General features: G+C 37.4%; 1 protein-coding gene across 5 annotated transcripts in view; it reads left to right on the top strand.

The window, feature by feature from the left end:
• The window catches only part of TRPM3 (transient receptor potential cation channel subfamily M member 3), a 403,209-nt gene that overhangs the window by 317,053 nt on the left and 73,236 nt on the right, over positions 1-12,920 (top strand). The gene's annotated exons all lie outside the window — the stretch shown is intronic.

Raw genomic sequence — 12,920 nt, 5'->3', positions numbered from 1 at the left:
CAATAATAGCGTAGGGATATTTTTACTTCTCAGTCATTCTTAGGGACATTGTGATTAAAATTTGACCCTTCTCAACTACAGAAAACGTAATAAAGCATAATTATTTATATATCATTGGGACCATATTCTAAGGGTACTGTAGAATTACTGTAGAATATCTGTGGGGCTACTTTTATATTATGGAGACAACAGTAAAAAAGAACAGCTTGTATCCACAGTTCTTATTCTGCAGAGGCAAGAGTGTCCATTTACACATATCTATACTTGCTTGCAGAAGATAAGATCTCTCAACAATTTCCAGGACCTCCATGAAGATACTGTTGTAGCAGCAAAAGCAAAACCACATTTTAAAGTTATTGGGATTAAATTCCAATACTTTTATTAGTAGTAGTAAAACAAACTATCTGAAAAGTCATCCTTCCTTTTTGTAATTTAATCCTTTTGAGATTTGTTTTCAGTTTGTATTGCAGCTTCCTGGAATTCCAGGCTGATGATAGCTTGCAACTTGTTCTGTAGGGTAACAAGAGGATGTGAGGATTTTTTACAGAAGTTTGGTATTCTGAAACCATTTCAGTTTTTTGTGCTTTCATCTTCAACAATGCCTTTTAGTTTCAGATGAAATTGAATGGTTGGAATAAGGGAGAAGGGAGGGTAAAAGGGAAAGAGAGAGGAAGACAGGAAGGAGAGAAAGTGAGGAGAAGAATGCAGCTCTGGATTGCTCCAGACATCTAAACAAGAACATGTTGGACTTTTGACAACTTTTACTCCTGCAAAGTTAAACGTGAAATTTTAATCTGTAGCATTCATACCAATAATTTTGCCCTGGTGCAAGTGTGTGTCTTTGTTACAAGTTCATCTGTAGATATGTAACCTATCTCACTATGGATATTCTTTACCCATGTATCACTGAAGAGCTATCAGCCAGGGGATGACTTGTCCCTGAGTGCTTTGAACTTTCATTTTTTAACACAAACCCAGCCATATTTAAAAGAACACATGAAAACAGTGTTCCTCTGTGGTATCTTGGTTTTACTCACAATGTTATTTTTAACAGCATTGTGCTAGAACAATTTCATGTCTGAAGTGTGATTGCTGGAGGTTGCTGTCTCTTGTGAGAACTCAGGATCATGGCTGTGAAAATGATCATTACCCTAAGTTCATGTGTTTCTATGTGCCTGACTGCCGGACTGTGGGGCTGCTGAAATCATAGGCATCATAGAAGGCCCTGTGAGAGCAACTGGTGATATTGCAGCATGCAGATAAGGTATTATAGCATGCACCAAAACAGATAAGTGCAAACAGATATAGGCAGGAAAATGGTCTTACAGTACAGTACATAAAGAGAGATAAATTGCAAATGTGGAGAGAAAATGTGAAAAGAGAAAAAAAAAAGATAATATAGTCTGAAAAGGGACACAGAACTGTCTTGGAAAACAAAATTTCCTACTTTACCTACTTAGATTGTACAAAAAGACAGCAATCTCTTTTTTAAATCTGACAGAAGTGTAGTAGCCAGAGGAAAAAATGTAATCACAAGAAAAACTGCATGCTTTATAGGAAATCAGACTTTTCAAGTTCTAACATTTTGGACTTCACTCTTAAATAATTAATTGTATGCCCAGGGAGCATCATTATTAGATGTCTAATATTTCATTTATTTTCTGAAGAGTAAGTTTGTTTGATGAAAAAATGTGAGTACATAAGATATGTGATGAGATGAGACCACAGAGGATGAGAGATCAAAGTTGCCTGGATTTGCAACACAGAAATTTCCACTAGCCTATTTAATGAGTAGTTTTGATTAGATTGTAAACTTAGCTGTCTTTGTGCTGTGTGCATCTGAGTTTGTATTCAGAAACATATTTGGACAACGTGCTTAATAAGATATATAGCATAAAAATCTATTTTAAGTAAAGTAGGCTGTGTGTAAGTGTAGGTTACAAAGACAGGATAATGGCCCGCATATACTTCTCTGTTGTTACTCTTAGAGTTATTAAAAATATTTACCCAGAGAAGTCCCTAAAGTACGAGCAGGAATGCTTACTAAACCTAGGGTGGGCAGGAAACAGTGTTTTAAAGTCCAACCAACACGTTTTTTCAGTAAGTACTATGAGCCTACTGCTGTAGCTCACGAGAAGCTAAAACAGCCCATTAGTCCAAAGGCACTATGAAATTAGATTCCATATTTATTAAAATAAGAAAGAGAAAAGGAGAAAGAGACAGTCTTCAAGAGTGTGTTTTTGTTCTCTAGTTCTATTGTGAAGTTACCCCTCTCAATACAAAGAGCAGGTGAGTGTGCAGCCTAAGGACTCTGCTGTGCCTCAGCAGCTGGGGAGGCAATCCCTCAAAGAGCAGAGTAGTAAAAAATCTGCTTCCCCTGATAGGCTCTGTAAATATGTTGGGCTGTTGTTCTCTTTCCAGCTGTGCAAGTGAGAATCTATTTGTCTCTCAATAAATAAATTAGCTTTACTGATTTATTTATTTAGTAAATTTAGTAATTTATTTAGTAAGCTTTACTGCCCTTGAAAACAGTAATTCTGGCTTCTGAGTTATCTGACAAAGACATGCTGCTCCACTCTTTTAAGAGCATTGAATCATTCTGAAGCTTAGACTGGCATATTGCTGGAGTGCTGTGTTCCCAAGTCACGATGTGTATTTCTCAAAAGTCAGCATGTACTCTCCATTGAGCAGATTGGGTCCATCTGGAGAACAGAGAGAATAGAAAGAGGGAAGCTTGTTTGGGCAGGCTTTGGGGACAAAACACTTTGGCAAGCTGGAATGGTACATGTTACTGAAAACAAACACACTTGTTGCATTTATATAGATTTTTCATAAGAATGGTTCCTGAATAGTGACAGTTAACAGATAAGTCCAGTCTTTATGCCTTAGTAATCAAAAAACACCACATTAACTGTGTGCTACATGCTGATTAAGTTTGATTTCTTACTGCTAACATGACAATTGTCTGCTAAACATATTTCCCTAAATATTTAAGGTTCACTGTCTACATTAACTGAACTAACAGTGTCTTGTCTATAGAAACATTACAACAAGGGTTTGCAGAAGGAATGTATTGACAGTGGACATAGGTTTGCATGCACCTGTGAATTCCTGGAACTTGTTTATGCATTGAGCCCACAGGCACAATTTGACATAGATTTCTCTGAAAGCCTTTTATTTATCTCCATGGAAACTACAACAGTTACTGTGAGCACAATAACACTCTTCGATATAACAAATTCTCAGCTACAAAACACATTTTTTCCAAAATAGTCCCCACCATTTGCTCTGCATTTTCACCAGTGTTGTACAACAGCCTGCATGTCACACTTGTAAAAATCTGCACCAGTGGAGGTGCCCCTCTCTGATGTCAGCTGTCATCACTGCTGAAAAGCACCACCCACAATCTCACTGTGCTCACATCCACTGTTTGGTCTCCATTAAACATTCTGTAAGCACTGGTAAACACCAATGGGTGCCATTTTTTCTGTATGGAAGAATTTAATTCCACACCTTTGCTTCATACACACTTCCATGTCAGAAACCATTCTGTCAGAGTGCCCCTCTGCTGCCATCTATCATACAGCAATAACATGTAGTGGAATACTGAAGGTCCAGCCTCTACTGCTATACCACCAGTGTCAACCTCTGACATGGTGGGCTAACATAATAAATAGGAGACATTACTTTCTGTGTAGATCTTTTAGTTTCTTGCTAAAAAAGAAGCAAGAAAATCCCATCTCTGTTTCTGGTCAGCAAGTTATGGGTATTTTTCCTCGTTTCTTCTGTGGTCTACTATTTTTATGCTTTGGTGCACTGTGATGAACATGACAGCTATTTTCACAGATGGAACCAAATTCCCCAAAGTCCAAAGGTGCAGTTTATGAGCAACCAGTGCTGAAAGGCTAACGTTCTTACCCCAGTATTATCTTACTAGTCAGGGCTTTAATTCAGTTTACTCTTACTTACTCAAAGTACTGAGAAGCTAGTGAGAGATTTAGTAATTCCTTTTCTAGACTTATTCATCTAGAAGGGTTTCTGTTTTATCTGGCTGAAAAGCCTGGAGCAAACCTGTCCATGTTTATGGAAGATTCTGGAGAAAGCTTACCCCGGTAATGTAATAAATTGAAATTATAAAAATAGTCTAGTGCGTTCCAATTTCTGCACTAAGAATTTTGAAAACAGTTGCTCACTTTGAAGAAAAAAGATATTTTGTGTAATAATGATGATCTTGAAGGTCTTTCCCAACCTAAATGATTCACAATTCTCTATACTGGCTACAGAACGCAGTGTGCTTTTGTGCTTTTGATCAGGATGTGCAGGTTAGAGAATTAGTAAGATCCTAGTCAAGCGTTCTATGTAAGTGTTTAACGTATATATGAATATGTTCTGAATTAAATATCAGCTAAATCAAATGGACTTTTAAGAAGTTACTGGCGTATTTCCACATTATTTTTTTAGTCCTTGACAGCTGGGGTGTTCATTCTAGCCCATTTTTTAAAGAAATCAAGTTTCATAAACAAATTATTTTGGCTAAGATTTTGTCATGCTGATGAAGTCTTTTTTTTTACAAGAGGTAGAAAAGGGAGAGGTGGCTTGTCAAACAGTAAAAATCATTATTCCTGCAAGCATATAATTGCTGTGAACAGCATGTAATTTGGCAGTAAGTACCTGGAGCAGCAGAGCATCAAGAAGCTGATAGTCTGCAGGTTGCTGGAACAACTCTCACCCATGGAACATTATGTGAGATTTCCAATTTGAAGTGTCCTGATGGTTATTAGTCCTCTGAGCATAAATGGAGGGGCAGTGCCTCTTCAGCAGAAACTGTCACAGCTCTCCTAATTGTGATGAAAGTTAAATCTCTTGTCCAGTCATTTCGGATCAATACTTTTGGACAAGAATGAAGGGCAAACTCTGTAAGTGTTAAGGTTTTACAAGGTAGTTTTGCATTCTATAAGCCTTATTTGATTCCTTTTTGCTAAGGAGACGATATCATATTTTATTTCTCCAGCTGCCAAGAAGATGGCTGAAGTTACTTGCACTTTGCCATTGATTCCTTAGATAACTAAATCTGTACTAGGGCCAGAGTATATATTTTAGGAATTCTGATAACAATTTCAACAAGCAAAACAGCTACTTATCTCAAATAAATAGATAGATAGATAGATAGATAGATAGATAGATAGATAGATAGATAGATAGATAGACAGATAGATAAATAAGAAGACAAAGGCAACTGTTGTAGCTGTTGCATTACACTGAAGCCTTGGGAAGCTCTCAATCCTAGCAGCTGCTTTTCAGCTGCTGGCAGATGAGGCTGGTCTTCTGCAGACAGAAAGTGCAAACATGTCAGACCTACTGTTGAAGCAATTTAATTATTTGGTTATTTATTTATTTGATCCATCATGGATCATTATATGCCATCTTCTACACAAGCTTGCAAGGATCAACTGTCTTTTTTAACATCAGCCACCTATAGGACTGCAGAAAATTCCTAATCTATTATTTACATTCACATTCAGTAAATAGGCATTTTCTCATTTATTTGGTGCATGCTGCCTGCACAATTGTCTCACATGGAGTTACCTTGTAGATACTAATGTAACTTTCTGCTTAAATTTACAGCTTTTTGTAGATTCAAAACATTTCTTTCGTCTTTAATATGTAAGATTGTGGAAGCATCTATTACCCTAATAATGAAAGCCAAGGCAGAAAGTTATCATGTGGCCATCAAGTTCCACATGAGATAATACAGACTAATTTATGCAAGCAGGAAGTTGGAAGGATTCAATGCAGCATAGGCACTCCATGTAATGTTCTTTAGCCTTTCTTACCACGCAGCTCCGACATGCTGGAGCTGTAATTTCTTTTGCCTTTTTTAGAATTTCTTATTTCACTTTCTACAGCTTCAGGTGGAGCATGGAGAACCATTAATTACTGCTGTAACATCTTAGTCATAGACAAGAAGCTCACCTCATGAGATGGAGGTTCTCCATATAGCAACATCTGCCAATTTACCAACCTTCAGAAATATAATAACTGATCTGCCTTTTCCAAGTATTATCTGCTTTGTATTAGTAGCAAGCCAGCTGCAAAACTAAAGTTTCATGGATATTTTTGTTGCCTGGTTTCTGTGCATTGTCACAATATTATTGTAATTCTGAGTACAGTATAGTCATTCACATGCATCATTTATAGTGAAGCAGCTTGGGAGCCTATATACTGTCAGACCATTTGAGCAGATGCTGCACAGAAAAATAAGAAATTTAAATTTAAAATGAACTAAGAGGCCCAAACCTTAATGCTGTAGCTATCCAACTGACTCACCACGCTTCTCTTTAAGGTTATTAGAATACATATCTGAATATGTCTTACAGACAATTTGTTTAAGGCAATAACTTGCAAGACATAATTTTTCAGTATATACAGGAGTGGGAACAGACAAATTGGAATTTCATTCTCTTAAAGAAATGGAATATTAAATCTATCCCTCTCAGTGGTGAGCTTTTAATTAAACTTTGTCTTGAAGTAAAATTGGGTTTTACAGTAGTTAGTATCTTTGAGCAAGAGAAGGATTATGCACTAAATTGTCTAAGTAAAAACCCAGAATGACATTGGCTTACTTTGCTGTTTTTCACAGAACTTGTACTTCTAAGGCTTGTTAGCTTAGCAGGAGAGCAGAGACACTAAAGATTCAAGGTACCACAAGAGGCATATTTGTTCAGTAGTAAAGTGACATAAAGCAGTGAGTTGCTTTCCAATGCTAAATTCCCAGAATGAGCTAGTGAGACTTGTGTGAGTACAGAGATCCACCAGCATGGGCCTTTCTCAGTAGTTCAGACACAGGCATAGGGAGAAGTCAACTCTCATCTTTCTAGTCCGTGCAAGAGTGCTTGTTTGTAAGAAGAGTGCTTTCTGGGAGAAATATTAGTTTTATGGGGCTACATGGCATCTAAGCACTTTGAAAACTTTTTATTCAGGCTTCTCCTTAGTATGTGCTGGAACTGAAGCACAATTCCTGTATCACTAGCGGATCAAAATGTTGGGATAACAAGGGGAACCCTGTATACTTCAGTATACTCCAGTATATTCCAGCATACTAGGGTTCAATTTGACATAAGTCCCATTATTTGGGATTCAGGCAACAAAACCTAAGACAAGAAAGCTTTATTGTTTTATTCACTCTACTGCCTACGTCCCTTTCAGCCTAATAAAGTCACTGCTCAATTTTAGAAGGAAGTCTATAAAGATAGTTTGACATGGTGTCTTGCCAATGCAAGGACCCACTGGTTAGTAGGAGATGGAGAAAGTGAACAATGTCACACTTACTCCACATTTCTTTGCTGGGTTGGTGTGATAGAGGAGTTGGATTACAACAACTTGTGAATGAAAATGACTACCATCTTGTCATCCAAAAGCATTTCTCTGTTCCTGGATGTTCTCAGACAGTACTCACTCTGCAAGCCTGCATGGCAGCACAGCTGTGTTTATCTTCAAAATCTGCTGAAGTGTACAGCCCAGCAACCTAAAGGAAAATATCTAAAATATCTAAAATATCTATTCTTCTTCTTATATTCTTCGTGACTTAGAATTTATGTTTATTCGTATTTCTTCAACTTTAAAATCAGGAACTGGTACACCGCCTGTACAGAGTGATAAATGGCCTAATATAACAACAGTATGAAATCACAAGAGAAGAGCGTTGTTTTCAATATTTTTATTGCCAAAACCTATTTGCAATCAATATTCTACTGGAAAATAAACATATTCCATCCCAAGAGATTGGCAGTGCTATAAGGCTTAAGAAGTTTATAAGTTTTCACCAAGGGAAAAACTCTGACATTTCCATTAAGGGCTGACAGAGCTGCCTCAGTCTGAAACGAAGGCCCAAAACTACCAATTATAGTGAAAGCCAAACACTGACAGTAATTTCTGTCAAATGACTTTTTGTGCACCTACGTGGCTCCTCATTTGCAGAATTTCTGCCTTTCTTATAAGCTGATTTTTTTTGTTCCTTGCTTGTTACCAGACAATGAGTCTGTGACAAATTATTGGATCAGAGAAAAATGTGAAGTATTGCAGTGCTGCCACAAAGCAGAGGAAAATGTAAAAGTTTTGAAACTTTGTAGACCGCATTTAAACTTCTCCCTTCATGTGTCTGCAGCCTCTGCTTTCCTTACTTCAAATTCTCTTTCTTATTCCTCATTATTGGCCACCCAATTTGGCCACCCTCTTTCTTCCTTAGTATTTTCCATTTACTCACCCGCTCACTTTGATCTTTGCTATGCCTCCAAATCAAGCAGCTTTTCCCCAGAGCCAAACAGAATTATTTACTGCAAGAAAGAAATAAATGTTTTCCCATATTATCTGAGCCCTTCTGTCGCTTTGCACAACTGACCTCCTTTAATGTTTTGTTTGACTACGCATTTTTATTTTCAGGGGAATTTTCCTCTAAAACATTCAGGTAGGCCTAACTAAATCAGAAATGTCAACATGTGCTCTAGAAGGAACTACATGATTTGCTGAACCTGTCCTCTCAAGCAGGGGAGTTTCAGATTATATTAATAACCGTATCTGTTGGGTTGGCTGGTTTTGGTTGGTTTTCATTTGTTGTTTTTTTTTCAGAAAAAGAGGTGTTTTTTTCTGATCCAGATGCATACGAACAGTTAGTGTGTTTACCGTAGGTAAGATTTAAGGACATTCAAAAATTGTATGGAGATAGAAGGAAAGAAAATCACTTTGAATAGTTTAAAATCATGGTGTATTTTCTCCTGATGTGATAATGAGATGATAGTGAGGAAAAATTCTGTCTCTAAACGCATGAATAATTTGCAGCATTCTTAAGAAGCTATGAATACAGGAAGTAAAGAGTGCTGTTGGCTGCATTCTCTCTTCTCATCACTCTCACCCTGCTTTTTCTTCTGTCTTCAGCTATCCACTGTCTAGTCAGCAGGCATTGTCAGTCTGAGGTGTAGAGAATGATATTTCTTCTTTATCTCTTGTCTCAGTGACTGAGGGGTAAAATGCTTCTCAGTGTAATGGTGCTTTCTCCCTGCTTATATGATGTTGCCAGCTCTCTCTCCAAACACATACCAAAATCTATATATATTTCAGATTTTAATTCTCATGCTAAAGTGGCTGATATTAACCTTATTGTACAAACAGTGCTCACTGTAGTAGTACATTTTAAAAATACTAACAGCAGCCTGGTGATGCATAACCATTAACATTCAATCATCGGCCCTTATACTGTCCTGTTTAATTTTCAGAATAAGTCCTAGAAAGAAGTGGTATGGTGGGTGAGGAAGAGAGGGTTTACTTTTGTTTAGAAGAAGCATTAAAAGAGGGAGCAAATACTTTGATAGTTGGGAATAACCTTTATGTCCCGTGATTATTTTTACCAAATCCTGTTTTGAACAGTTGCAAAGTATTTCCTTGAGATGAATTCCCTTCCCATGACCCAGATTTACAATTAATGATGACAGTGACTGCTGCCCTAGCTACAGCTCTAGTTCTCCTTCTAGAGGTAAAATCAGCTTCATACAGTCAGAATATGAACCTGTTTGCGCATAGCAGTTTGTACTAAGGAAGTTTTATCATTTACATATTCAACTAGGCCTGAAAACAGCAAACTATGGCAGGCCAATGCTGGCTTAATGAGGAATATAAAAAGTAAAGCATATTTTAGTGCCAAGGATTTTGCCATGGGTCTCTGTGAATTGCTTGTCAGATAATTTCACTTGCTTCAGTGTGTCTGCCTCACACTATACTGCCCTCTCCATACTCTGTATCTCTGCTTCATCCAAAGTTGTAAGGCACATAAGTGCAAGCAGTTACAAAGAAACTGGGCAGGGGACCAGGTTCTAAGAATTCAGAAGTTTCACAGTTAGGATATCACAACTTACATCACAACCCACAACATTTATGTCCTCCTAAGCATCTCAGTGCCCACACCCCTCCAGCGGTTGTCTTACTCACCTGTGCTTCTGTTTGACAACATCTTCCATTCTCAGCATCTATTAGATACATATTTTCTTAGCTGATCTTATGATTTTGCAGCTCCCATTAAGGGGATACTTATGCATATACTCGTAGTGTCATAGAATCATTGACTCATTAAAGTTGGAAAAGATCCTTAAAAAGCATTGAGTCCCACTCCTCTGCAGTGAACAAGGACACCTGCAGATGAATCAAGGTGCTCAGAGCCCAGTACAACCTGACAAGAGAAGAGTGCTTATCTGTATACTCACTATGATCTTCTAAAGTACTACTTCTAAAGTAACCCTACATTTACATGCACACTAAACTTGAGAATTCCTAGATGTCAGTAAAAGACCTGTGTCTCCCATTGTGTCACTCATTTCTGAGAGTCTGGTTCATATTTACCACTCTTAGTTAAAATAGTAGTGTCACAGAAGTGCAATGCTGTAACACCATGAAGGTAAATAAAAAAGAGGATGCATGATGCTAGGTTAAACTGACCCTACTGAGAAAGAAACTGCATAGAGCAAAGGAAAAGGGAAATTCAAAGAAATCTGCCAAATAGGAATGAAAATGATACTAAATAGAAAACAGAGCTATTTTAATGACTGCTTTTAATGAAGTTGCAGATCAGATAATCTGTTCTTTTTGATCTTTCCACCCACCCCACTCCTACCCACCACAATCTCCATCACTTTTTGTCATGCTTCTTTTTTCTCTGTTCTTTTGGTTCTTTATTTGCTTTCTACCTGCCTTGCCTGAAAATTAGGTTACTACCCTGCTGGACTGTAATTATTGCTGACAAGGAGCACAGTGTACTGCAGTCTCCGTGCTTGCAGTGAAGGTCTGTTTTAGCTCAGCGATTTCTTATAGCACATTATCTTAGGAAGAACGAGGACACTTCTAGGCTTGCTTTTTTTGTATGTTTGTTTTTTTCCTTTTTTTCCTTTTTAATCCTGTTCACATTCAGGTATTTCAGTAAAATCAGAAATGAGATAGAGGAAAGATCTTCCCAGGGATTTTTGTTGTTTTTGTTTTGATTGTGTCTTTTTCCTGCTTTTAAGGGAAATCCATTTCACAGAGGCAGAATTGGCAGAGCCAAATGAGAGGCTTTCTCCTGTATTGGTGGTACCTCTATTTTTTCCTTCCGTTGTAGAACTAAAACAATATTTTGCCTGGTGGGTCTTAACCTCCTCCTTCTGAGAGGAGCCCATCAGAGCTGGTGATCCCCTCCTCCCACTTCACCATCTTCCTCCCATACTTATCTTAAGTGGGAGGGTCCCCTCTCTTTACATATGAAATTCAGCCTCACACAAACACAGGAGCACAAAGTGTCTGCTACCTACTGGACTTTATCTATAGATCACCGTGGGCAGACCAAAAGGAAGACAAACTTTAGAGCTATATTTAGCAAGAATCTGGATGGCCCTTAGCTCTGCTTTTGTAGTTTGTTGAGATAGCCTTTATTAATGACTTGGAGCCACTTTTGCATGCCTCTTTTGGTTGCATTTTTATCTTAAGATTTAACTCTTCCTTTAGTACAGTTTAAGCTTCTTTTCTTTGTAAGGGATGTTAATATCACCTGTATTGTATTTGTAAGGAAGTGAGGAAAAAATATATTTTAAAAATGCTTGTGCTGCTATTGGAAGTCACACTTGTTCACTCAGATGCCTCAAGCAGTTACCTGAAAAATTCATTTCAAGCCAATAAATAGCATGAACACTGAGGAAGATAAGGAGGAAAATGGGAAATAAAAAAACAGCCAATCCCCAAAAAATGTTCTTCTAAAATAATCAAGTTCAGCATCAACTATTGAAACCACTGACAACATGGAAGTAATAACATGGCCCAAAACCCGAGACAAAAAGGATATTTGATTTTGGAGTGGTTTTTCTTTTTTCAGCAGAAATCGTTTTCTGGCTCAAAAGAAAAAAAAAAAAACTGAGAAAATCAAATGGTAATTCTTCTTTCTACAAAAATTTTATTATGATTTTAAAAAATAGGAAACTATTTTGTAGATTACAGTTTTAATCAAATCAGCGTAAGGAACATTTATCAGCTGAAGTTAATCTTCCTTCTTTCGCATCAGTGCAAAAGAATGGCTAGGGTTAGTCTAACTACCAATGCATCTTTTCTCTTTTTCTTTTGCTAGGACAAGCAAGTCTTAAACATACTTTTTTTTTTTTTTTTAGCCTTAGTATTTTGTTTTGTTTTTAATAATTTAATGGCCTGGATTTTATATGCATACTTACAGTCTTGTTTTGCCTTTTATATTGCTTTTTTCAATAAGATTACTTGGAGGCTACAGCTACTACGGCAGGCTCAAACAGCAGTGCAGTGGGTTTAAACATGAAGCGGATCTTTTTCAGCATGAATGGCTCTTAGGCACTGTGTCTCTTTTTTAAAGAAGAAAAGCTTTTATTATTTTCAGTGTTATCAAATGGGTTTCAGTGGCAAATGCCTATCAAGAGATAGCTGGTAATAGAGTTTACTGGCCCAGATGTTTTCCTTTAGCGTGGCAGTTTTGTATACACTAGTGCAGTAGCACCTGTAACCTGTTCTAACAAGGCCCTGGTAAATGGCATAACAGCATCAATGTGCTATTACTTAGTTTCAGCACTGATTTATCCACTAGTGTTTAGGGAAAAGGCACCCAGAAGATGTCAAATAAATTAATGTTTCTTGAAACTAGATGAGTAAATTACAATCAGGAAAAAAATGCCATAAAAAGAGGCCTCGAGCATGAGGGACAGATTGACTTTTTATGAGTCCTGGAGATATTGAACATTTCTCAGTGCAAAGTCTGCGTAAATACTTGGCAAAGTGTCCCTATGTCCTTATTCCTCTAACTACAAGAAATAAAGAACACTAGGAAAACTAGAAAGGGTGCATAAGTATAGAAGTAAGCCTGTGGTTTAGGAGCAGTTGTTGTCTCTTCA

The sequence above is a fragment of the Lagopus muta genome, chromosome Z, assembly GCF_023343835.1.
Source record: "Lagopus muta isolate bLagMut1 chromosome Z, bLagMut1 primary, whole genome shotgun sequence".
Classification (NCBI taxonomy): domain Eukaryota; kingdom Metazoa; phylum Chordata; class Aves; order Galliformes; family Phasianidae; genus Lagopus; species Lagopus muta.
The sequence above is the reverse complement of the archived record's forward strand: the minus strand, read 5'-3'. Positions and strand labels throughout refer to the sequence as shown.